The 26,460-nt window shown below is 38.8% G+C and overlaps 1 protein-coding gene across 6 annotated transcripts in view; it reads right to left on the minus strand.

Moving 5' to 3' along the window:
• The window catches only part of LOC119265935, a 229,693-nt gene that overhangs the window by 201,531 nt on the left and 1,702 nt on the right, over nt 1-26,460 (minus strand). Inside the window, exon 1 of one of the 6 annotated variants that reach the window (XR_005131763.1) lies at nt 15,839-16,410. The exons of 4 other annotated variants lie outside the window; for them this stretch is intronic. The gene's annotated coding sequence lies outside the window, so the exon portion shown is untranslated. Of the gene's footprint in view, nt 1-6,174; nt 6,376-15,838; nt 16,411-26,460 lie in introns of those variants that run through there. One more of the 6 variants, XR_005131765.1, reaches the window with a different exon arrangement.

Below are 26,460 nucleotides of genomic sequence, written 5' to 3' on the forward strand. Positions count from 1 at the left end.
TAAGATAAAATGACAGAATGTGTGCATGTAGATGAGGTACACTCAGTTTTGATCACATCTGGTAACATTTTGTTTCGTTTTTTCTTATTTCTTCATATTGAGGAACTTCAGTTCAATTAGTTTCAGTTTTTTTTTTTTTTGGATTAGTGTTTTGACTTTTTCTAAACAAAATGTTTTACAGCCTAAGCACCTGCAAACTAATGTTAGGGCAGTTTATTTTCTTGGGCAGTGAGTTTTCTATGATTCATAATCAAAGTTTCTAAATATAAAAGCTCCTAAATGGTTCTTGGCTTGGACGTGTACTTCCCAGAAGAATCTGTAATTGACATTCGGGATGCAAAATTATCAACTAATTAGCTGTTAACCAACAAATAAGCAGCGTTAAAAAGTACTGCGAATTAAATATGCTCATTTCATTTTAGCTCCTATTTTTTGCTCCTGTTTATTGTGGAACGTCTTTGAATAGCTTGCTCCAGAAAGGCCTACTAAAAAAATGTTCACAACCTCGTTCAAGAGGAAAAGAGGACAGACAAGCATTTCATCCATGTTCTCAGAGAGACAGTGTGATGTGAGGTGGTGTGAGAGTATCACACATGGGTGGTCAAAATTATAGAGACGGATATGGTGGATGGTGATGGCTTTCAAGGGCTTCTAAGGCACACGGAGCTAAAACTAGACCTGCTAATGGCACTTATGACTGTTTTAACTTGGGCTAGTACTGAGGGTAAATTTATCTTTACACCTTTAGAAAACAGAACTTTCAGCAGCCCATCAATATATATTCCAGGCATTTCATCAATTTTTAGTTTAATCGTTTTAGGTTTTGGTGAAATAATCATGAACGTATTATAGTTATGACCCCTCAGAACCGGATTCTTAAGTAGGGCATGTTTAATACAGTTTCAGGTTGCTTATTTCATATAGATGCTGATGCCTATCACTACTATGTTCCACAGTCTATACAAGGAGCACAGTTTGGTGTACATCTTGGTGCACTAATACAGAATTTAGTTGATGACCAACTCCTAATTGTGCATATGTAGTATTTTTACAACAGGGCACAAAGTACAAAGTATTTTTAGCCTTTCTGGTTAACGATTAACTGTGAGCTAATGATGACTGGTTATCGGTCAAAACAATTTGCAATAATTTGCATCCATAATTGGTACAGATCCTTAACATCTCATTCCCAAAAAATGTTTCATTAAAGAACCGTCCACTGGAAGGTTCTTTAGGGAACCGAACGTGGTTGATCTATGGCATTCATTTTTAAGAGTGGGCTGACTAATCCACACAGCTCAACAGCATCACATTAAGTCAAATTAAACCCTTATTGTAGTTTGGTAAATTACAACGTAACTCTTAAGTGTCTTGGCTTTTAACAGACTCATTCTGTGAGTCATTTACAGAAGAAAATGACCAAAAACTGACCCAAAGGTTCTTAGTTCCCAAACATTAGGCAGACTGTGGGAGTATTGATGACACATCCCACAAATAGGTCTTCCAGATTTGTTATTTCCCAAAGATTGCCTCTCTCATCAGAAATACCGCATGACAACAGAAAAAAGCAGAGATGCTGAAAAAAAAACGTTTTGTTTATGTAGTGTGGACAGTTAAGGCAGCCGATTGAAAAGAAGTTATGGCCACAAGCTTTCAGTTTATAAGTTACGTTTGCAGGACCGCAGTCATAACATTTGTCTTTCATTATCTCTCGAGCCTGTATTAGAGTGTAATGAAAACCTTAACTTTGCGCAGGATATCGTAGGTGAGGTGAAATGTGTATTTGCTTCGACATGTGGTTTGCTCACCAAAGCCCTGTGTAATACTCATGATTGTAAGCAAAGCAAACAGGAACTGACTGGGTTGAGATTATGGCTGCCTGGTGTTACCACTGGGCCCTCCTGCTGTGTTACATGTTTTCAGCTTCTTTTGTCTGGCATTAACCCATTAAATCCCACATAAGAGGCCATCGAGACAAGTGTCACATACCCTGGGGGGCCATTTTGTTTGGAACAAAGATCTTAAAGGGGTTACACACCATTGCAACTGATCCTCCGCATTTGTTCCCTGGGGTTTGTATATTCACTTATTCTTAACGCACGGAGCAAAACAAAACACGACTGATCTCTAAGATGAGCTGTGAAGAGCAAGGTTTCTGCCTTCCAAGCCGAGTGACCCAGCATCAAAACTTTCTGCAATTTATATGCCTCTGCATTTTCTGATTCAAGTTTTTCGACTAAATGACACTGATATATTTTTATGGCTGAAGTTTACCACAGAATTACGGAGCCTCTTTGCTTAATTAATTAATCTACTGACTATTCTTTTCGATTAATCAACTAATCTATCATTTCTGTTTCTATTTTAGACAGAAATATACATAAATAATGCCATAAGAAACCTGTATTTGAAAATTTTAATGTAGGACTGAGCCTTACTAAATGGTTATGTTCTGTTTGTTTCTTGCTATAATGGGTTAATCTGTCGAATATTTGTCCCGATTAATCAATTAATCTAACCATTATGTTTATATTTCAGTGAGAAATAAATGGAAATAATAGCCTAAGAAAACCAACATTGAAAACCTACCATCAAAGCATTAAATTACTTTGGTTTACATTGCTTTTACACTAATATTTCAGTTGAAATCATTGCATATTTTTGACTGAATTCTAGGGCCAAAAAAGAAAACTTCTATATAAATATTTATGAAAGCTTCCAAACAGTTCATTCAAATGTCAAATTCAAAGTCGAAATTTTAAATGAAACTGATGCTGAATCAAAACCATGACTTATACAATACGTTTTAGAACTCAACTATTTACAACTTTATATTACTTCTTCACTTTGTGGCTATTTTTGTTTTTCTGATCACCTTTCCAATGTTCTTGATTCATCTATTCACATTTGTCTGTTTTTATAAATCTAAGTGGGCACATCAGACACATCATTGACCTATGGTGTGTACAGTAAACTTTGCTATGTTTATGGATGGCATGAATGTTTATGATTTCATAACTGAATACAGATTTTAGGCATCCTAAAACAAGTTTAACAAATGTATTGTGTTATCCTCCCCAGGATGACTGGATGGCACAAATGAACAACATACCAAAGCAAATGATGCACTGAGACTAAGAAAAGAAAAATCCACAGTGTCAATTCTTAAATTCTTTTGAACTAATCGTTGCAGCCATAATTCTCAGTAATACATCAGCTTGGCTGCACCCATGATAAAGGTCCAAAGAGCCTGCATTCTTTGCTGTTTGGGGGTTTTAATGGCTGGCATAAGCTGGCCATCGTGGGGAAAAGCTCTGCGCCCTATGGAGGGTAGTTAATTACTAGTAATTACTAGTGTAATTACTGCAGCGCTGCCCTCGATGATGAATGATCATGGGCTTTGAGACCGATGGCAAATTACCATGTTAAAAATAGCCCATGATGCGAACAGGTCAGCAAAGCCATGACACCAAAAGTCTCTGCGTATATTTATATAGGAATGGGCACGGCGAGGGCTAATGAGGCCCAGTAACCCAATTAGTGCCTTGTCCTGATCCTGCTCCAAACGAGAGCTTGATCTCTAGTGACTGAAAGCGATCCCAATGGCAGTGCGAAGCTCAACCTCGCTGAGCTGCCAAACACATGGCTAACCGACCTGTTCCCAAAAGTTTCACCACAAAAACAGCCTGAGTAACTGCAATGGAATTCTGAGAAGTTCTTCTAGTCCAGAGTCTCCAACAAAATGTTGTGTACTTTGAGAAATAATGGGCAAAAGCTCTCACAAGATCTCGCAAACAAACCAGGCTGTGGTTTAAACAACCCCATGGCCATGTGGTGGCTGCAGTCCAAGCTCAACTCCATGGAGGCTTCTTAAACATTCCTGAAATGCATCAAATTCACACGCTGAGTCAAGCACTATATCATTAAACAGCATTGTATGGGCGGCCTAACGTTCATGTTTGATCTCGTGGCCCCATTGGAGGGCTCTTGACTCCGAGCAGTGGCGCTCTTAAACTGCTATCAGACAGACGCCCTCGCCATGGCACTCGCTTTCAGCTGGTTTTATGAAACATGAGGGACTTGGACGGAGCACACAAAGACAAGTTTCCTCTCATGGTTCCGCTAACAAAGTCCTCTCTGTCCTCACCTTAAATCCCTTTTGGCACAAATTCCTGAGCCCATGCCAGGATCTTCCTCACACAAAAGGAAGCGGGAGAGGAGTGTCTAAGGACTGCACTCAGTGCACCTCACTCCAGTCTATGGAGGCGAGGCTTCTGTTTTACCGTCTCTTCACTGAAGGACACCGGAGTCAGACAACACACGGCGCCTTTTTCAGCCCCATTATCCACCATCACAACAAACACCTAATGACACCGCCACTGGGGACGTTCAAGGAGGTGCGGTCATCGCTTATGCTTAGTGGGACTTACTCATGATCTTTTTAAATATTTATGATGTTTTGATAATTAAATATTTATGCACAGTCCCTCACAAATCTCCTTTCTGTTTAGGACGTAAGCAACGTAAATATGAAGGTGATCAGCAAAGCCTGAAAACATCACCGTGTGGAATAATGTGGTGTATCCATGCCGTTGGTTTGCAAATGTTCTGTCATTTAGAGAACTGCACTCTTCCAAATTAGATATCACGAAGAGGTGTTCTTGACTGAGACTCTATCCACAAAGACAATAAATGTAAAATTGTTCATTCATTTCTAAGGGGTTTTTATATACATTATATAAATCATTATGTTGTGCGTAAAGCAGCAATTGGCCCAGTTTACAGCCACAAAAGAGAGTTCCAGGATCTATATTTTATCTCTAGATATTTTATATTAGATTTCTTCAGATTTTTTAAAGTAATTATACATGAATCAGTTAGATCAATACTACCTAGAAACTTTTTAGGGTTTTTCATCAAAAATATGCTGTTTGTCATTGTTATTTTTGTTTTTAATTATGCTCAAAAATGGGAAGTCCCAACATGATGTAAACCAACGTAAAATAAATTAGCTCTGTGGTCAGTCAAACAACTGCAGCAAAACATAATGAAAGGAAAAGGAAAAAGACAGACATGAGGTTTTTTTTTGCATGACAAGCAACAATGACAGCAACAAAATAAAGGAATCCTACAACAAAAATGGCAATTTTCCAAAGACAATCTCCCCATTTCGCATGAAATTCCAGGTTCAACAATCCACAATTCCGTCCCTGTAAGACTAAAGAGGCGAGTAAACGTTGAGAGCTCTGCCCTGCTTGCTTTGCTGCACTCTTTGTGTACTACACAGCGGTTCATTTGGGCTCTGTATTAATCCTACCGCAGCCTCCGTGAGCAGGTGAACTCAGCTCAAGACTTTCCCACGATCCGGGAGCAAATCCGCTGCCCTGAGCCCTTCCTAGAAGACAGCCATCTGTCCGCTCTATTTTCACTCTGGGAGGGCAAGCGTCAGCTGCATGACCAAATTCAACGTTCCAGCACTACCCCCACAGTGAAATCACCCCCTTGTTTAAAAAAAAACAAACAAACAAACAAAAAAAAAAAAAGAACAAATCCTGTCCACAAGCCATGATAAAGCACACTCTAAACACTCTGGCTGGACATTTAATAAAGGAATGATGCAAACAAATACTTGGAAAGGTGTTAAAGATGGATGAAAAGACTGACGTTTCAATGAAAAGTGAAACAGAAGAAAGAGAAGCCTTAAAGTAGGTAAGAATTACATTTTTTTATGCTGCATTCATGAACAAAGTGAGCAAATACAAAATCTCAGTTGAATTAAAAAAAAAAAAAAAACTCCACAAAAGATTTTGACCTCTGCTCCTTTCGACGCAATTCATCTTTGCAACATAAAAGAGAAGACAAACAACCTACTCCACCCACCAAAAGATCCGAAACCTCCCATATATATATAAATATATATATAAATAAAAGTGTCCTCTAAAATAAGAATTTGGGGGGATCATGTGACAAAGCCCCCTCCTCCGAAACAGCCATGTGCTATCATTTTTATTTCGCTCTGGCGGTGCTGATGTGGAGACCCGTCCCGCGTCCGCTTTTAAAATGCATGACATTGCCTTAGCAGGAGCATGAGAACAGAGCCTCTTCAATAGCAAGGTCTCCATGCCCGGCCCGTAACCATGGAAGCAGATGCCTCCTCTCCCCTGCCCTCCTTACCTCCCAGCGGCCACGGGCTGCTCCCCCATTCAAAAGAGGGTCCGCCTCGATTTCTCTTCATCCTGACCGAACTTGCCTGCTCTTCAAAGGGAGCCATTCAGCAGGTCACTGGTCTAGACTTGTTTGCACGGTCCACGGAGCAGCCTTGATGTAACCCTTGCTCTCCGCCTGCCACGCCAGCAGCCGTGAGACTGCAGACTGCGGGGGGACATCGGAGATGTGGATTTGAAAAGGAGCCCCGTCCGATTTTGCCATTGTGCCTTTTCATTCATCGATCGAATGAATATCGAACCTTCTGTCGGTGCATGTGTGAAACAGATAGCTTAGCAAGCATTTTTTTTCCTCCCTCTCTCTTCTCTGGTCAGACCGGTGCAGGGGGCCAAACTGCCTGGTCCTTTTCTTATTCCAGATTTAATTAGGATTCAAAGTTTGATTACTTCACGATTTTAATACATTTAGCTAAAGGTTTAGCTGAGTATAATTAATTATCATCTTTTGATTCTGTACTCTTCTTTTAGGAATAATTGGCAATGTTTTCCTTTCTTTCATCCTCATTTCTACATTAGTGAACACTGCAGCAGTAAAAGTATTTAATATGAATTAAAATTAACAAAAATCAAAAGAACTGAGAACACGACTTCACTGAAACACAGCACTGCTGAGATTTCAGTCATTTCAGTCTTCACAATTTCATTAAAAAGACTTAAATTAAAATGAATTCATTTTCGAATGCTATCGCAAATGTGTTTGGAATAAGTTTGAGACAAAATGATACGGCTGAGGTAACAGTAGTAATAACTATAAAACTTTCCATTATTCTTTACTCTATTACCCTTTTATAAGTCATAAGGCTGCCTTTCGTATACACATGATGTTTTTAATGTACAGTTTTGTGCAAAGGCTTGAGAAAATTCTGTTTAGAAAGCCATTTATCAGGTTTATTTTCTGAGAAAAAGAAACAATGTAAATACAAACAGCACAAACACATTAAAAAGATTATATGAATGTCAAATTTCCAAGTGTCTCCTTTTGGAAGCCCAGTTGTATTTGTAGTTACTAAATCTGGTGGTAGAATTTATACACATTTATGTGATGGCTGGTAGGCATCAATAAGATATCTAGAACTAAAGCTCCAGCTCAAAAGAACTTAAAAAAAAACAGGATTTTTTTTCATTCATTTTTACTGCATTTATGCGTATTTACTCTAATATTATAGTGTTTTCCAAGTAGTTATTGTCCAGATGTATTAATTCAGTTTGCTAAATTAGTGTTTAGACTTTTGCACAGCCAACGAATGTAACACTACGTCCACTGAGTCCTCAGTGACACGGCTACCTTTTCAGACAGCTGTATATAATGAAAATGAATTTAATGTAAAACCCCCACTATATGGAATTTAGCCATGATTAATATGGAAATAATCTACATTTATTTAATGATTTCTAAATGATTACTGACCACCCCCCCATATTTTTCACTTTTATGGTCTTTCATTAAAAATATGCTCCATAATAAAAAAAAAGCTGCATTTTCTTAAGGTACATAAAACCATAGCTTGTTATATATTGTCTATATTTTGTTATTTTTATAAAAACAAAACTAAAATTCTCAGAATTACTGAGAACATTTCCTGTCTAGAACAGAGAAATCATAACGTGCTCATATTTCACAGAACCTGAAAAAGCTAAGTGGTTTTATGACATTTCAGAACAGTGATCAATGTTCTTTTGTTGCTTGTATCCAAAACATTTAAAGCCATTTAAAGCATGCTTGGATGGACGGGGGTCCCGCACTCCATCTGACACGTTGCCATGGAGGTCTGGGAAGAGGGGGAGCGAAGGAGGGGGACAAAAAAGAAAAAGAAAAAAAAAACTCGGCTGAAAGTGAGCAAATTCAAAGGCAAAAGAAGGAAAGGGAGCAGTGAAGTGAGAAGACAATGTCATTGTTCCCGGGATGCAGAAAATGAGCAGAGCAATGGCCTTTAAGAAGCGCGACTCCGAACTGCAGCCACGTTCGCTCCTGAATGAAGCTGCGTTCAGAAAAGACACGGCGGATTTCAACCCTCGTCGCCCCCAGAATCAGAGGTTAAAGTACGGCTGAGACGAAGCACCATTCTTCATCTTTTCTACATGAAATATAATATTGAGGATCCCGTCAGTGCAGCTACCAAAGATGATAAAATGCAAATCACATCCCTCTTCATTTTACAGCTTTGATTAAATAAGATATTACTTAGATACACAGACATAAATAGATACATCAGAATGAATAGATATTCACTCTGTACAAATTATATTTAAGTACTGAAGAAATAAAAAGACAAACGATGAGGATGGTAGAATTAATGTGGTAGCCACTAATTTAGAAGTGCTTTAAATAAATAAATAAATATTAATAAAGCAAACTTAAAACCATTTTAAACAGATTTTAAGAAATTGAATGACATTCTTCACAAAACTGAGTGCCTTAATTTCCTTATGAAATAGTAAAAAAAACTGTAAAATAAAAAAGGATTAAATATTTCATTTTCCTGTTTTTTTATCTTAATATTTTTTTTCTAAAAATAAAAGCAAAAATACTTCACTCATATTTTTATTTTTGAAGCTGTTCAAAGCTACTCTACATGCAAAAGACACTCCATATTCAACAAAAGCTAATAAAATGCCACAATGTTTAAAAATACATTTTTAATATTATTATTATTATTATTATCATTATTATTACCACCATTATAAATATATGCACTTTTTTCTTATTTATAATCTTTATGAGGATGCAAAAAAATATGCTACTATGTGAGTTGGTCCTGCTACATATTGCATGTACACAACAGGAAAACAAAGAAAAGCAAAAGGCATTTCTTAAGTTAAACAACTGAAGAATAAAGACCACCATATGAGCCACCCTGGGTGGGAACAAAAGCAGAAAACGGAGCTCCGTGCCTGCCTCACAGACACTGCAGAGAGCTGGTGGCTGGCAGCACAGAGGCTCCAGAGGCTTGGCAGCACACTTACTCACATTTCCACACCAGATTAGGTTTGTTAGAACAAACCTGAAGGAACACAGCTAAATTCAGAAAAGACAAATAAGACAAATGAAAAATACAGACATCCGGGCCAAAAAAAAAAAAAAAAACTGGACTTTAATTGGCGCTCATTAAAACACAATGAATCTGAAGCTTCACCCCACCTTATATGAAAAATAGATATTTGAAATAGACACGAATTGTTGGTTTCAATCATTTGCTTGGACCTAAATTGGCTCTCATTAAAATGCGATGAATCCAAACTTTAATATTACATGTAGATCATTTGTCACGTTTGTCTCTGAATGCTACCAGAACAGAAATCAGTTCAAAAAGGTAACATGAGACAGTTTTGGATTTTCCTTATCAAGACATTTTCTCCCCTGAGCTCAGCCAAAACCGTGGCCTGACACAGAGTAAGAGAACCAAAAAGCCACAGTGTTCCAGCTCTAGGAGCCTGAGAAACCCTCAAAAGATGCCACAGGCTTTGGATAAACCTAAAAATTCCATGACTGTAAGAAAAAAAAGGGAAAAATAGGAGTCCTCCCCCAGGATTTGCAATGTCCAGAGGCGCTACTGGAGGTGTCATATCCGCTGGAGCCAGGGGGTACGACTGCCCTCCCCTCCAGCGGTGCCTTGTGGATCTTCAGCAACTGAGGCTCCATAATGACAGTGTCACTTGGAATCACCCTCCATTCTGCTGTGCACCCCCCGCCGCCAACCTCCACGAGTCAAAGGCACATTCACGTGCATGAAGCACCCACGGAGTCACGCATTACGACACCAGCCCTATTGTTACACTAGCTCTAATGTCAACATTACCTCATTTACTTAGCACACAGCTGACTAATGGGGCTCGCATTGTTTGAAGCAGCTCGAGCCCTAATAAAATAAACAGACGGAATCAGCCTGTGTGTAAAAGAGTGCCATTATGGGTTAACAGAGCCCCACAGAATCCAGCAGTGCCACTTCTGCACCTAAATATTCCACAAATGATACCGTACAAACAGATCAGCTGAAGCAGGATAAATTATGCCGCATGCAAAACAAGTCAGTTAGACAGAAAAATGTACTTCAAAACCACAAGCAACACCGCTGTGACAAACTAACAGAGAAAAAAGGGGGAAAGCAAACCGCAAGGTGAGCTAACAATGTGTCTAACAAAACACTGCCCATATAATGACATCGCAATTAAATTTAAACAAAAAATACTCCCTATCATGACCTCCCGATTAAACTCAAACACTGTTCTTATTATGACAGCACAATTACACTCAAACAGAACATTATTTATATTATGACATCAAAATTACACTCAAACAAAAACTCTTCCTATTATTACATCACAATTAAACTCACACAGAACTACACTCTTCATATTATGACATCACAATAAAATTCAAACAAAACACCCTTATGGCATCACAATTAAACCTGACCAAAACACGCCTCCTATGACATCACAATTAAACAAAAACAAACACCTATTACAACAGCACAAATAAACTCAAACACTCCCTGTTGCATCACAATTAAGCTCAAACAAGAGTCTTACTATTATAACATCACAACAAAACACAAAACTCTTCTTATTATAATATCACAGTTAAACTCAAATCAAACAAATCACCCTTCCTATTATGACATCACAATTAGACTCAAAGAAAGCACCAGTTGTATGATGACATCACAAAAAAGCCTCTAACTGCTTGCAAAAAACAAACAAATAAAAAAAAACCAAAAAAACACACACATTCTTCTGTTTAAAGCGACAGGACAACAGTGCTCCTGAAGTGCTTAATCAGCTCCTTCATGAGAGAAGTCCATCACAACACTGAGAATGGCCCTTCTCAAAGACCCCCAAGTTCATAAACGACTGCGTTAACAAGCCTCCCATCTGCTTTTCCATCTCATTGTTTTTTCCCCAAATGAGGCTAATGGAGAAACAACAAAGTGGCCCCATTTAAAATGACTGTGAGGCAAAACCAATTTACCTCATTCCAGCTAATAGACCACATAACCACAATATCACTACCATCCTTAAAATTCATATTCATTAGCATAAAATATAAACAGTAAATATGCTTGCAACATCACAAAACTGTAAGAAAAAAGGGCACGGTGCAGGTACGCTTTTCGTTCATCAAGGTACAAACAAGGTAAATGTACCTTCAAAGGTACTACAGTGTTTTTAAGGTTCATTTTAAGGAAATGGCACACAGCAGCACCTTTTCACAACCTAATGTTTTGAAACAGAGCAACAAAATAAAAGCCTGGAGACAAGACGGGGTGTGTGGAGTCAATACAGTATAAGGAATGTAACTGTAATGGCACAATGTCCATGATCTAAAAGCACTTAAGAGTGAAAATGTTCAAATTTTGTACCATTTGTTGGCAAGAGTGTATGATACTTATATCCTAAGCATCCATACACATAAGCACATAAGTCCCTTTTTACTTTTAATATATATATTTTTTTTCAATATTTTAAACACACACACACAAAGGAACAGAATGCATTTATGCATGACTAAACACTTGTCAGTAGGTTTATAAAGCATACTACAAGCTTTTGAATTATTCATAAATGATAGTAGCATCACTTTGGTACTGAATTCTGTGAGATATATTTGAGATTCTAACATTTTATTAATTTTAAAGTGCCTAGTAAGCTTTAGTAAACCTACTGACATGAGCTAATTTCAGATTTATATCCTATTTATTTTCCTAAAAATTAAAACACAAATTACAACAAATAAACAAATGAATAAAAAATAAAATGCACAGAAGAATCCACTTCAATGAACTTACAGGCAGTTGCTCAACAAAAATGTTTTAATATGCAAACACAAAGCAGCTACCTCCAGCAGTAATAAAGCATAAACAATAACATTATTACAAATGAAAAGACCCAAACCAGAAGATCTGGAGATACTGATTAAGACATAATCAGGAGGCATAATGCGATGTGGCAAGGCAGGGATAAGATGAGCGTTATATCCACCAGGACAAATCTTATTTAGTGCAGCCCGTGCAAATGGGCCGGCAGGAGGCTAGCACCCTGAGGCTATGTTATGAAGAAGGTATGCATGACAAAAAACATTGTGGGCTTTGGCATGTTTCTTTCAGCCCAGTGCTGAAAAGATGAAATGTGATTTTTTTTTTTATAATAGGGCTCCATGTATGGCTATTTAAGACTGAATCGGATTAAAATCACTTAAGATGATGGAGTGATGGTTTGCGGTTCCACGCATTTAAAAATAAAAATCCATTCAGTGAACATGTGAAAGAAAGTAATGCACAACGTATTCTGTGTTACGTTCTGACAATTACGTCATCAATTAACACAGCATGAGCTGCAAGGCTTAAAAATGCCTCTATGAAACCACAATTGAAAGCTGACCCACAGGGCAGAGAGAAAACGCCGAGCTCCGAGGGTGAGAGAGGTATCATACAGCCATTTAAGGAGCAGGAGAGGGAGTGCTGATAGAAAAAGAACGAAAAATAGAGAAATAACTGAAACGGTGAAAGTGAGGATGATCGCTGCAGCAGTCGCGCTTTGAGAATGCCAAGCCGTCTTTTAGAGGGAGAGTAAGCGAGAGAGACAGAGGGAGAGAGAGAGAGAGAGAGACAGAGGGAGAGAGAGAGAGAGAGAGAGAGAGAGAGAGAGAGAGAGAGAAGCCATGGAATGTGCTTTGCTTTTCATTTCTCCTCAGGACTTGGGCTCGGGTGGGCAGTGTCTTTTCGAGCCACCGAGGGGTCAGGCCAAACAGGCCGCTATTCATGGACAGATCAAGTTTATGTGAGAATCTGCTCCTCCTTTGCCCTCCATTACCATATGAATACTTAATAAAATCGCTGCCTGAACGTGCAAGATCCTGTCACCCGGGAAGTCATGCAGGGGTGGGGGGGGGGGGATCCCTTTTTGCTTTGTGTCCTGCCACACAGAACAGACCCCCCTAGTCACCCCCAACCCTTTGCCCAAACAACACAACTGTCTCTGCCATATGCACATCCAAACTGCGCACACACACATACACGTGCGCACATAACCTCTACTTCACACACCCCCTCCTGAGATGTCACACCCTGCAGGTCAATCCCAATGTCAGCAGAAGCTCCGTGTCAACACAGACACATGCATACGCATGCGCGCACACAAATACAAACACAAACACACACCCTCACCAGGGACTACGGCTCGGTGATCCGGCAAAAAAATATCATGATGCTTAAAAGACATTTTCACAATGCATAATTTGAATAGCGGTATCTTGACAAACAAAGTGCACTAGTAGTGCCACATTTAAAAAGAACCAGCCAGAAATCTCACTACAACCATTTTTACCCCATGTTTCACATACTGCTCTAAATTCAGTTAAAAATATTCCCTCTCTTTAATGAAACATGCAGTTGGCCACTGTTGTTTAAGCAAGGATGATATCCATACTCAGAAAAGCATATCATCATGATACTAATAAAATATCATCACACTGCCCACTTCTATGAGGGATGCAGTGCCTAGCCGACTAATGATAAAAACCGTCAACATGGATTTCTTGTTATCAATAGTTTTTTTTTGTTTTTAAAGGACCATATACAGCTGTACACAAAGGTTTAAACACCCCCAGGTTCTTTACACACTACGATTTTGCCTTTTTTTGTTTGTTAATTTGTTTTGTTAATTTTAGGGTATAATTTCTATTTTTTGCTGAGTTTAACATTTAACATTTTCAGAAAAAAAATACACATAAGCCTCAACAACTAAACAATGTCTTTTTCCAATATTTATCGTTTCACCACTATCTTTATTACCGTTTCCATTCTTTCAGGAGATTCACTTTCAGAAGTTGCATTTCTTGCTTTGCACAATCCAAGTGATCCCAAACACATTCAGAGATGTTAAGGTCTGGGCTTTGGGGTGGTCGGTCCATCACTCTGAGAACACCAGCAGCGTCCTCATTTGATGTGCAAATTCACTCAGTAAGAGCTTCTTGACAGCTACACATCCTTTCAGACCCATAGTGCTGAGTTGTCTTCTCACAGTGGAAGGATGGACAGAAACACCTGTGGACTTTTTCAAATCTGAACTAAGAGTGGAGCTTGATTTTTCTCTTGCATATGAAAATCATTATGTACTGTTTATCTGAAGAGAACAGTTTTGGTGGTCTACTATGTCTTGAACAGAGTCCCACTTTCTCTGTATCTTTTAAGCTTCAGTTCTGAAAATATTACACCCAACCTCCTCAAAAACAAACCACTTGACCTTAATGCCAATTTTGCCTGGAAGTTAAATAAAAGAAGCTATTCAGTACTGCATCAATGTTAATTCAGATAGATTTCGAGATACTCTCAATACGAAACTGAACAACAGTGTTGCAAATGGAGATAAAGTCAAGAAAGTAAGACCCACAATGTAAAAGAGGAGCTGGCATTTCACAGAGACGAGTCAACAATGAACAAACACACAAAAATAAAGTTCCAAGATGTTTTCTGCTCCTGCCTACAGCAGGTAAGTGCTAGGCCCACCAACTAGCCTAAAGGGCTAATGTCAGTCCTGTGAAGATGACATTAGTTTACACTTTGGAAAACAGAACAATTCACAGTAGAGAGGAACATTTCAGTGATGTGAAGCACAGTGTAGAAAGATGTATGCCATTCTGAGTAGCCCTTCAGTAACGAAATGGTAAGGCTCCAAACTAACGCCATCCTGTCATTAGTAGAATATAAATAGTTCACAAAATAATGTTAAAATGTTTAGCGTGCTTTCATTCATGCCAGCCATAAACACAGTACTGTTTAAAGCAGAAACCTTCAGCCAGTGGTGTATCAGATCAGATACCCAGGCATTTAAGACACGCCCCAATCAGAATCATAAATAGTGGTAAAAATTGAAAACACATAAACGAATATCAAACATGCTGGAATCGTAAATACAAAAAAGCTAGTAAGTTAAATAAGAAAAAAGAAAGCGGCTTAATGGTAAATGAAGATGTTATTTTATTTGAGCTATTTAGATGTAACAGTTATCAATTAATTAAATTTAATTAAAGCCTTAATTAAGCCTTTTCTTAAGTCATGTAGTGAAATACATAAAACTGCCATAAAATTATATCACCGTTATTTAAAATAGTTCAATGGTTAAAAGCTTTCTTTTCAAACTCTAGGATTTAATCATACTTTGAAATCAATTTCAATTAAAAAAAAAAAAAAAACAAACAAAAGCAATTTAATATTTTGATGCTGAATTTTTGAATGTAGCTTTCTTGTGCCATTCATTTTTACATTTATTTCTCAATGAAATAGAAACATTAGTAGATTAATCAAAACAAGTAACTGATAGATTAACTATGATTATTTCAAGAATTAGTTAAACACACAAATACTCCGTCACAGATAACAAAAATTCAATCCTAGCTGGACGTTAGTACCGCAGTGACTGCGTCCTGCCATATCCAAGGATTTCCAACCCGCCTGAGTGGAAAAGACACTCCTCACCCAGGCGATGACGCATGGGTTACGCCTCACACCCTCAACCTCGCTTCCTCAAACATCTCATCAAAAGCCCGGCCGCCATGGAAAAAAAACATATGGGAGAGATAAGGGAAGCAAAAAGGGACTGGGAGGAAGAAAACACACCTGCCTTTCCTTCGTATTCCAGCTTTTTTTGGTCTGAAATGTAGCAGACACAGAGACCCCCGCAGTGGCATCGGCGCTGTTAGTGCACCCCTATGTCTCTCTGTTTTTCTCTCTCTTCCTTCTCTGTCTCACTCCAACAACAAGCTCTGATACATCAGTCCCACGCTGCCGCAGCTTCTGAGGGCCAGCAGCAAGCGGAAACAGGCACTGGACGTCCCTCCTGCCCTTTAAGGTGGGCCTGCTGAGGTGAGGCCATCAATTAAAGGGAAGTATGTGGGGTGGGGTGCGGAAAATGAAGCAGGGATATGGAGATGAGAAAGGGGAGGTGGTATAGGGGGTGGTGGAGGTGAGGGACAGGCGGATGCTCGCCCACCCACACGCATACACCTCTGACTGATGGTGTGACCGTCTGACTAAATGAAAGAGTGGAAGCCCCAGTACTCAGACAAACTAATCCCCAGAATCCACCCCAGTGAGGATGACTACTTTACAGTCGTACGCAAAGGTTTGAACTGCCCTGCTCAAATTACACGTTTTGTTGAGGTGAAGATAAGTTAACACATCCTCTACAGAGGAACACACATAAATATGGCATTTTCTAGCTACTTTTAGTGTGCAGTTTCTGAAATTAACACACTGAAAATACGTAAAATATAATTGTGCCACAACTTTTGCACAGGCAACATTTTGTTTTACTTTTGTGTCAAATTCAACAAATAAGCAGTAACAGTGCATGTAAATGTTGGGAAGCATGATCTCTGGAAAGGATGTTTTAACTTATTTTCATCTGGAAAAATCAACAAACCGTAATTTGACCTGTGTCGGCCCAGCTTTTGCCTCCGACTATATATTTGGACGGTCTAAGCATCGCACACAGCTCAAATCAACTGAATTGTTAAACAGACTATACATAAACACAAGTAGTGCTGGGAGGTTTTAATTCAAGATCACAATATTTTCCAGTTAGATCATAGTATCATGCTATAGCAAGATATGGATGCACTGAAATGTCAGCCTCCAAAAAAAACCCAAAAAGGCCAAATTTTTGGCCAAAAAAGGTAAAAAATGTCACTTTCGATTTTCAGCCTTACAAGACAAAACAAACAAAAATTCAGAACGAAAACAAAAATTAAACAGGTTTACAATGAAATGTCCAAATCTAAGACTGCGGTGTTCAATCCTGGTGATCTACCACCCCGGTGAGTTGAGATCTAACTCACCTGGATTTAATGGTCAGATGCCCCTGAAGGTCTTCATTACCTCGATCAGGTGTGCCAGATTAAGGTTGGAGCTGAACTCAGCAGGATGGTTGATCTCCAGGACCAGGACTGGGCACTCCTTTACAAATAATTTTGGTTTTAATGTAAATGAGAAATAGTGATAAAAAAACTTGTTTGTTTTCTTTCACTCTCCTGAACCAATCAGTGCTGACAGGTTCAAACAGCTTGAGCAGCAGCAGATCAACAGTGAAAATGTCAGCCATTTAGAATCAATTCACACTTTCTCTAAGGCACGTCAGACAAACCGTTTATAAACACTGTTCATGCAAGAAATGATACAAAACCCAATGACCTCTACTAGAAATCACTCAGTACACAAAACACAGCAAAACAGAAGCTGAGAGGGAAGTTCCTGCTAGCACACCAACACTGTTTTAATAAAGTGAAAAAAATCACAAACAGCTGTCCAAAAGTGCAAAACGGTTAACTTAAAACAATGGAAATCCTCAGCTTTCCATTCTCTGATGTTGAGGATGCTGACTTCCACAGCACACACTGTAGTCTATATAACAATTTTTGTAATTTTATTTGACATATTGTAAAATAAGTGAATTTCATTTGAATTATTTTAAACTTTTTTCCAGTTTATGGTTTCAATTTTCAGCAAAGTGTGTCCTGACTCTGGTTTCGGTGCAGAACGTTTATTTCAGTTCATAACTAGTATAAGATGATGCTGAAGGAATGATGTCTTACAAATAGTGTTGTAAATATTAACCAAACAGAAAGCACATTTCTAGAAAGCAAACTTGCATCTCATGTAGTTCTATGTATTTTCAGTCTGAAGCGCAACACAAAATACAAGTGTGCAACAGTTTGGGCACTAATTCTCAAACGATGTTTTGTTTAATTTTTGAGTAAAAATAAGTGAACACACCCTCTACCGAGAGCACACTTCTGGACATTTTATTGCAAAAGTTATTGTTCATTTGCTGAATTTAACACACTGAAAAATCATAAAATGTTATTGTGTTAGCTTTTTTCAGTAACACCTAATTTGAATAGCCCATTGTGAATGCTTATATTGCATTTGACTTACATTCCACTAATTAAATTTGCCTTGATTTTCCTGCCTACCATGATCCTAATGCTAACCCTGGTACTAATCCTAATCTTAGCCCTATTATTGTTGAGAACAGTTTGTTGATATTGTTAAATTGAGCATCTATAGATAATCTATTGGGATCTATGCAAATAAAGTGAGACCTTTTCCCCCTAAAATGTTAAACTCACAGAAATATATTGCTGTTGTTGGAAGAAAATCTCAAATCTCCAAAACAGCAACTTTACAGGAGAAGGAAAAAAATCTACTTTACTTTTAATGTAATTCAATGAAATCAGACATTTTTCCAAGTCATTTTGGTACTTTTCTTTTTGTCCATTTATCATGAAATCTACATACAATGTAAAGGGTAAAGGTATTTTCAAATGATAAAAAAACTAAAAAATGACAAAAATGGAGATATGAGTTTTTCTTCTGACAGCAGCAATATATAGAAATTATACACTAAACTTTTTTAATTTTCTGAGTGAAAATAAGTTACCACATCTTTCACATAGAACATGACATGTTGCTGCAAAACTTTGCAACTGTACACTGCAATTTAGTCTTTGTTATCTCTCTCTCACATACACACACACACGCACACACGCACGCACACACACACACACACACACACACACACACATGCACACACACACACCTTTTAAGCCGCTTCTCCTTCTGGGTCACAGGGAGCGCTGGAGCCTATCCCAGCTGTCATTGGGCGAAAGGCAGTGGACACTAACAGACTTTAACTACTGAAAAGCTGTTTTAAAAAGGCTCCCTATGCTGAGAAAAGGTCATACAGCACAAAAAAAGGCAGAATGAATTAATTCAGACATGCAGAGAGTAATCTAATAACTGAGGATCCTGCACACGTAGCAAAGACAAATTCTCAAACCTACAGAAGTCCCAATAAAGCATGTAAACATCAATCTGCATATTCACAGAATGTTTTAACTAAAATAATTAGCAAGATATTATACACAAGTGCAGTTAGTTTAACATCAAACGATGCTAATGAAAAAATATAAAAACTCCAGAAAATGTGAAGCAAAATATCATCACTGCAATTTGTGCACAATGCTAAATGCTTTTGTCTCATAACAGGCAGACAAACTCGGGCAATAAAAGACTAAAACTGAAACTGAAATGAAGGCCTTGTCAACAGAAGTCAAATGGAAGCAAATATAGACAGACAGACAGACTTATATCTGGATATAAACAAAATATTAATGACAATTTTAACAATAATAGTATTAATAATAATAATAAAAGAAGAACAAAGGCAGATAAATACATAAAATAATTTGGAAAGATTTAGAAAGAGATAGATAGATAAATAGATAGAGAGATTTAGTTAGAGAGCTTTAGACAGACAGACAGACAGGCAGGCAGGCAGGCAGACAGACAGACAGACAGACAGACAGACAGCTTTATTTATTCCTAATATTAAACAGATACATAGACAGACACACAGACAGAGCTAGACAGATAGCTTTATTTATCCCTTATATTACATAGACATACAGACAGACAGACAGACAGACATATTCTTAGATTTATATTTCAAATTGATATTTGATGTATTCACTGTACAGGAAAAGGCACAAGATGACACAAAACAACTGTGCTGAAAAACGTCTGTATACTATCCATTTTACTGCACTTGTAGCTCTGTAGTAATAAATGTTATATTTCTCCATAACACAAATTCAGGAGGATGAAAGTTTATGTATCTGTATCAGCAGATATACACATGAAAAATGAACTCCCATATTGGTACATCCCTAATCATAAGCATGTCAGCAGACATAATGAAATAACACACACAATCATCCCAATGCCCAAAACTGAATGGTCATAAGTAGCATTTTCACTTCAGTACATTGCATCGATTGCCTTTTTTGTCTCCATTAAGTCTAGCCTTGACCCCGAAAAGCTCACCACAGGCCACGTTTGCATGCCACACAAACAAAGAATAGCACCATGACATCAGCGCCCTGTCATTTCAGAGGTACGCTCAAGGCTTATGGTCCACCAACCCAGATGAGGCTGACCCAACTGAAACCTTAGCTAGCCAATATGCACGGCTTTTCATCGTAGAGGGGGCTGGGGGCTCAAATAGACCCTGGCCACCATTAAGGGCCGATCTTATTACAGCATGGTCTGGGGACTCTGACCACTCCACCAGCGTGATCCCCCCCAGCCGCTGGGGGCACGGAGTTCACCCCACACATCTGATGACAGACAGTTCCAGCTCCAGATAGCTCTGGTCCTCCTCAGCAGCCCCAAGCATCAGTGCCGCGGCCCCACACAGGCCCAGGAGCCACTGTCTGCTCCACCAGCGCAAGCACATGTTTGGCTCTCTGGGCAACCGTAAGTGAAACCAATCACAGAGCCTGTAAACAGAGACACAAATCTTTTCCCCTAAGGAGGGTCCGGGCCCCGATTGAATTTCCTCTTACAGAGAATACTTTTATATTGCCGTTCTCCTCATTACACGCCATCAATGCCCTCACCCTCTCTCTCTCTCTCTCTCTCTCTCTCTCTCTCTCTCTCTCTCTAAAACACGCCACGATGATCCTCCAGAGGCGAGAAGCACTCCCTGAAAAAGACACATTTTCTTTTATTGAAGATAAATGTATCACATAATGCTTGAATGCCATTACCAACAAAACACGTTAAAAAAGGAGAGAAAAATGTAAATGTTAAACACTAATGGGGTCCCTCGACATGAATAATAACATTCTTCCACAACAACTGAACACCAGCGACAATATACAATACATAATCATTTTGTTCAGTAGACTTATTCAAACATATGCTATTACTGTGCGCATGTCAGAGACCACCCTTCATTTATTTAATTCACACTCAAAACTGCCATGAAGTACAAGACATTCATTTTTCAATGTCAGCAGGAAACACATAATTAACAGGAAATTGCTCAGAAGCTTCAATGACTTTTTTTTCTGAATTTAGTGTGGCCACTCTTCACCGTTACTATTACAGTTTCCATTCTTTTCAGGAAACTTGCTTTAGATTTTTCAAAGAAACACTTTTCAAAGGGATTTCACAAAGTTCAGGAGACTCTCTTTAGATTTTTCAAAGAAATCTGCAGGGATATTTTTCCACATCTCCAAAGTTCAGTCTTGGAAGTTGGTTGTATTTTCTGTGTCTCACAACCCAACTAATCCCAAACACAGTCAGCGACGTTGAGGTCTGGACTCTGCGGTGGTCAGTCCATTGTTCTGAGACCACCAGCAGCCTCTTTTTCAGAAATGTTATTTATTTAACCATCTCCTTTTTCCAATAAGGGCTTCTTGACGGCTACACATCTTTCAGACCCAGAGCGTTGAGCAGTCTTCTCACAGTGGAGGGATGGACAGAAACACCTGTGGATTTTTTCAGATCTTAAGCAGCTTGATTTTCCTCTCGCTCTCAAAGATGAAAGCTTTAGGTGGGTCTTGGAGGTGGTTGTTAGGAGTCTCATTATCTTTGTATCTTTTTCATCATTTTTAATAATATTTGTAAAACCATGCATCATCTCCTAATTTCTTTTTACCCTTCTTTATCTTATGTAAGCGGCTTATCTTATATCTAAATCTCCTCAGAAACATCATCTGAAAAATTAATAGTTGTTGAACAAAGTGACAAGCCGTTTTGACTGGAAATTAAATAAAGGACAGGTCGTCTTTTGCACAGACTGTAAATATTTTCATAAAATAACACCCAATTTCACCCCCACCTCTGAATTATGACAAAATGATATGCATATGAATAAATCTGCCACAAAATCTTCAAAAAAAAAAAAAACATATATTCATTTTATTCCATCCACCAAGAGCAAAACGTTCATCTGATTAGCACGTACACAGAGGAGGCACTAGGCCTCATTTTCTCTCCCAATCTATTCATTGCCACCATTTAATTTATTTTAGGTGCATAATCCTTCACTCTCAATAGCAAATTTAATAGGCCCCATGACCACAGCACCAGACTGGTCAATATAAAACCAGACAACTCATTACTTCACACGCTGCTATCTCCAGCAGCTGGAGACTTGATGTACACAATAGCAGCAGCCAGGCAGTATTAAGTTTCCACTTCCCAGATCCCTCTTTATTGCCTCTAGACCTGTCTCACAAGAGCCCTTTAGCTGCGTACACACACACACACACACACGCACAAACACCCAAATGCACACACTCCGTGAAGCGGAGACTCCCCAGTGTCTGGCCTGACAGGATCAGGACCTTTCCATATTAGCCTCGGCCTCAGCTCCTCGTATGCGCATGCCAAAGTTTTACCACATGCTCAGTCTTAGCTGTGTGGTCCCACCCTCCCATCAGCTAGAGACATTTAAGGGAAATTATTTGCTTAAGGGTTAAATTTTAAGATAAAGAGCCAGTCAATCTTACATAAAGCTGAGATGCTAATTATGCATTGTTCAATGTGGGCATGTAGCAGTTTAACTGAACTACAAGTGAATGATCATAAGGCTTGATCATACATGAAACCCAGCTCTGTACCTACAAAACACTTCCATTTTTGACTTCTCCTTTGAAGATACCATTACATGAGATCATTACAGAAGGTACATTACTGTGCAAAAAAACACCCTTCACTTAATTTATTTCCAGTCAAAATAGCCATGAAGTACAATCTATTCATTTTTCAGTGTCAGGAAAAAATTTGAAAATGCATTTCTAACAGAAAATTAAACAGAAGCCTCAACACTCAAATATCACTGCTGTGATATTTTTGTTATTTCATATCAGTTTTTGAAATAATGTGAAAATGTGAAAACTCGCTTTCAGTTCTTCAAAGAAATCTGCTGGGATATTTTTCATACCTCCAAAATTCAGTCTTAACAGTCCCAATGACCAATTCAGATTCATTAGTCCATAAAACGTTATTCCACACCTCAAATGTCTAGTTCTAGGGCAAACTGTCTTCTTTTTTCTTTCCTTTTCTCAGGAATGTTTTTTTGACAGCTATACAGCCTTTCAGACCCCCAGCGTTGAGCTGTCCTCTCATAGTGGAAGTCTGAACTGAAACGCCTGTAGACATTTTTAAATCTGAAGAAAGAGTGCAGCTTAATTTTCTCTTAAATATGAAAGCCTTAAGAGCTGTTTATTTCATGGGGACAGTTTTGGTGGTCTGTCTATTTTTTGTACTCAAGTTGATTGTCTTATATTGGACTCTCCTCAGAAATATAATGAATAACTGTTACTTCATTGCTGTTTTTAACGGGAAATTAAATAAATAAAGGGTGGTCTCAGACGTTGTACTAATACCTACATTTAGAGGCGTTTAGAGCAACTACAGAAACTGAAAGCTTCTAAGTATGTTAAAGTTTGCTCTTCCATGTGGGGACCAATATAACCTTTATTAGTTTAACATAACAAAATAACAAAAAAAAAAAAAAAAAATCTTTGTTTGAAAGTGAACACTGATCTTTAAAACCTAATCAAGCATTAACAAGTAATTAGAAAATAAGTACAGGTTGAGAATCTAAATGCAATTAGTATAACTATGTTCTAGTTAAATGACTGACAAATCATTACGGCCTCATAGAGTGAGTTAAGATACAGCAACTGAATAAAGAGATTTTCCCAAACAAAAACAACCAATTTATTCTGTCAAAAAACAGAAAAAAATCATAAATTTGAAAAAGAAAATTGCAGTGCCAAAAGTCAGTTTAACTAATTTTTGAACAGGTTACAAGTTCACAATGCTGGCAAAATGTCAGCCAAGTGATTAGACCTCCCCGCCTCTTCTTAGAGTTAACACAACTTCCAAAGACTTGACTACCACAGTACCGACCAGTGACTTTCCCCTTGTGCTGATCCTCCAATTACGAGCAGACAATAGGGGAAGTTAACCCCATAGTGAGTTGCTTGGCACAGCCATTGTCTCACACTAAATATTTGCCTTTGCCTTTTGTGTCTGGAATACTCCCCTTTCCTTATATATTCTTTAGCACCCCCGCCCCACACACCCCCAGCAGCCCCTCTCTTAAAAAAAAAAAAAAAAAACATCCTAATGAAGACTGCCTCGGCATGTACCCCCACCCTGTCAGTCTGGCCATCAAAAGGACAGCACTGAGCAAGTTAAAAGAAGCCTGGTGGTTTCAGACGGGCCAGGACGAACAGCCCGCGCCTCTGAAACAAGGAGATATGACTTCCCTTCCAACGAGCCCCTGTCGTGGCCTTACTAATGAGGAGGAAGTGATATCACAGTCCAGTCTGCTGTGTAGCACTGCATTGGACTGTACAGCATCATCATGACAGCAACGACTCTTCTGCACCGTTACACGTACTACAAATATTCCTTTGTGCTTCTGTCCAGCTACAAATTCAGAAACCGTTGTTTAAACCCAGCAGTGTAATTTCTAACAGCATGGCAGGCTAAAAAAAATGGGCGTTCATCTTCTTTTGGAAAGATTCGGCCCTTCGTCCAGTTATTTTTGCGAACAAACGTTTTCATTTACATCCAGCCAGATTGGGAACCGTGTGCAGCCTGGGGCCGGTGGTAAATTTGTTGGGGGTTCCAATCCTTTTCTCAATCCCTTTCACTCAGCTTTGTGCCATTCAAGTGAGCTGAATAAGAAACGGATCACTGCGAATGGCCACACAGTCTCCGGCTCAGACATGACATCATCTCTTTTATGGCTCGCCCGGTGAGGGACTGTGTGAGGGAGAAAGCTCCTTAGTGCCATTTCTCTGATAACAAGAGGAGAGAGAGACAGAGAGAGAAAGAGAGGGAGAGAGACAAAAAAACAACTATGGACGGGGTACCTCAATGGCACACAATGGACAAGTGTGGAAAATCTATGATTGAAACAGTGTCATATTGTGCCTGAGACACTGTACTGAGGTGGATAAAGGTTATTTTTGCTGTATTTGCAGTCTAAAAAATGACTTGCGCTTAAAATTTGCTCATAATTTATTGAATAAAAATGGAATTATTTAAAAAGTTAGGGTCATTCATAGAAATTACATTTGTCTTAACTATATCAGAGCCTCAAATTTGTATGGACTGTGGTAGAAAGGCAAAAAAGAAAGAAAAATGAGAAAATACTATGTACATTTCACTCAGATAAGATTGTGCCTCACCCAAATCTTCTTCTGAGCGCACAGTTTGAATAATTCAAAATTTCACAGCAATAAGTCAAAAGCAGGAGGCCAAGTTTAAATAAAAACCAGCTTAGCTGCACCAAAAAATGCTCGTATTTTGCAAAACCTCATTGACCCTACCCCGAAAGCAAAGACATCACTGTCTTCTAGATCGTTCTTTTTTCGTTCTGAAAGTAAAGATAGTGCACAATTTAGAAAAGCCAATTTAGAAGTGACCGTGCCTTTTTTACAACATAAAGAACGAACTTCAGAAGAAACGTAATACCTGGAAAAACATGTTCTAGGCGGGGTTCCTGTTCCTCGGCCTGCCACCAAGCACCTGGAAGCTAACAGCTCATAAAACACTGTGGCTAATTGTGGTTTTCCTTCTTTTCCCTGCAAATGGCAATACGACACATTTACAGCCTGCGAGGCAGTTAAGACACATCGAGCACCCAGTGTTCCGCCTGTCGAGCGGGAGGGAGCAAGCCCACATCCACCTGACTAGCCGTTAGATCTGCTGCTTCTGCAGCCCACTGAGCACACACACGCAATAATAATGTCCCTTTTCTTTCGAACGCTGCTGTCAAAATATCTGGAGCAGCTCTCATTAAGGTCAGCACAGAGCCTACTGTACAGCACACAGCACATTTCAAAAGGAAGGAAGCCATGCAGCTTATGAAAAGCTTGCGAAAGGAGAGCAGTTGCAGGGTGGGGGGTAGGGGAGGCGGTAGATGTGTGGTAGAAAAGTCCGGGCAACAACTTGCTTTATGCCTGGAGAACAGCAGAGACCTTGGCCAAAAATAAATCCTTTGCCACAATGACTTCATAAGCCCTCGATAAGAAGGTGTACAATTCTGCTACTTTAGAAGATACTGACCTATATACCCAAAATAGAGGGCCAGATACAGCGCAGGCCACTTTCTCTGTATGTGTATTTATAAAACTGACAGTTCAGGCACAATATCCCCATTTCAGATAGAAAATGTGGAAAATATCAGCACTGGCTGAATCCATGTTTCTCTTTTTCTTCATTTTTTATGTATTTATTTTCCTAACATTTCTTTTTCCATGCCTCTGGCCATGTTCTGAAATACCTCTCGAGAAAACAAAGCAGTCCAATAATTCCTGTCAAAACATTTCATTCCTGTGCCACAAGGTTGTCTTAGGGACGTGAAT

Source organism: Pygocentrus nattereri, chromosome 18, assembly GCF_015220715.1.
Source record: "Pygocentrus nattereri isolate fPygNat1 chromosome 18, fPygNat1.pri, whole genome shotgun sequence".
Lineage (NCBI taxonomy): Eukaryota > Metazoa > Chordata > Actinopteri > Characiformes > Serrasalmidae > Pygocentrus > Pygocentrus nattereri.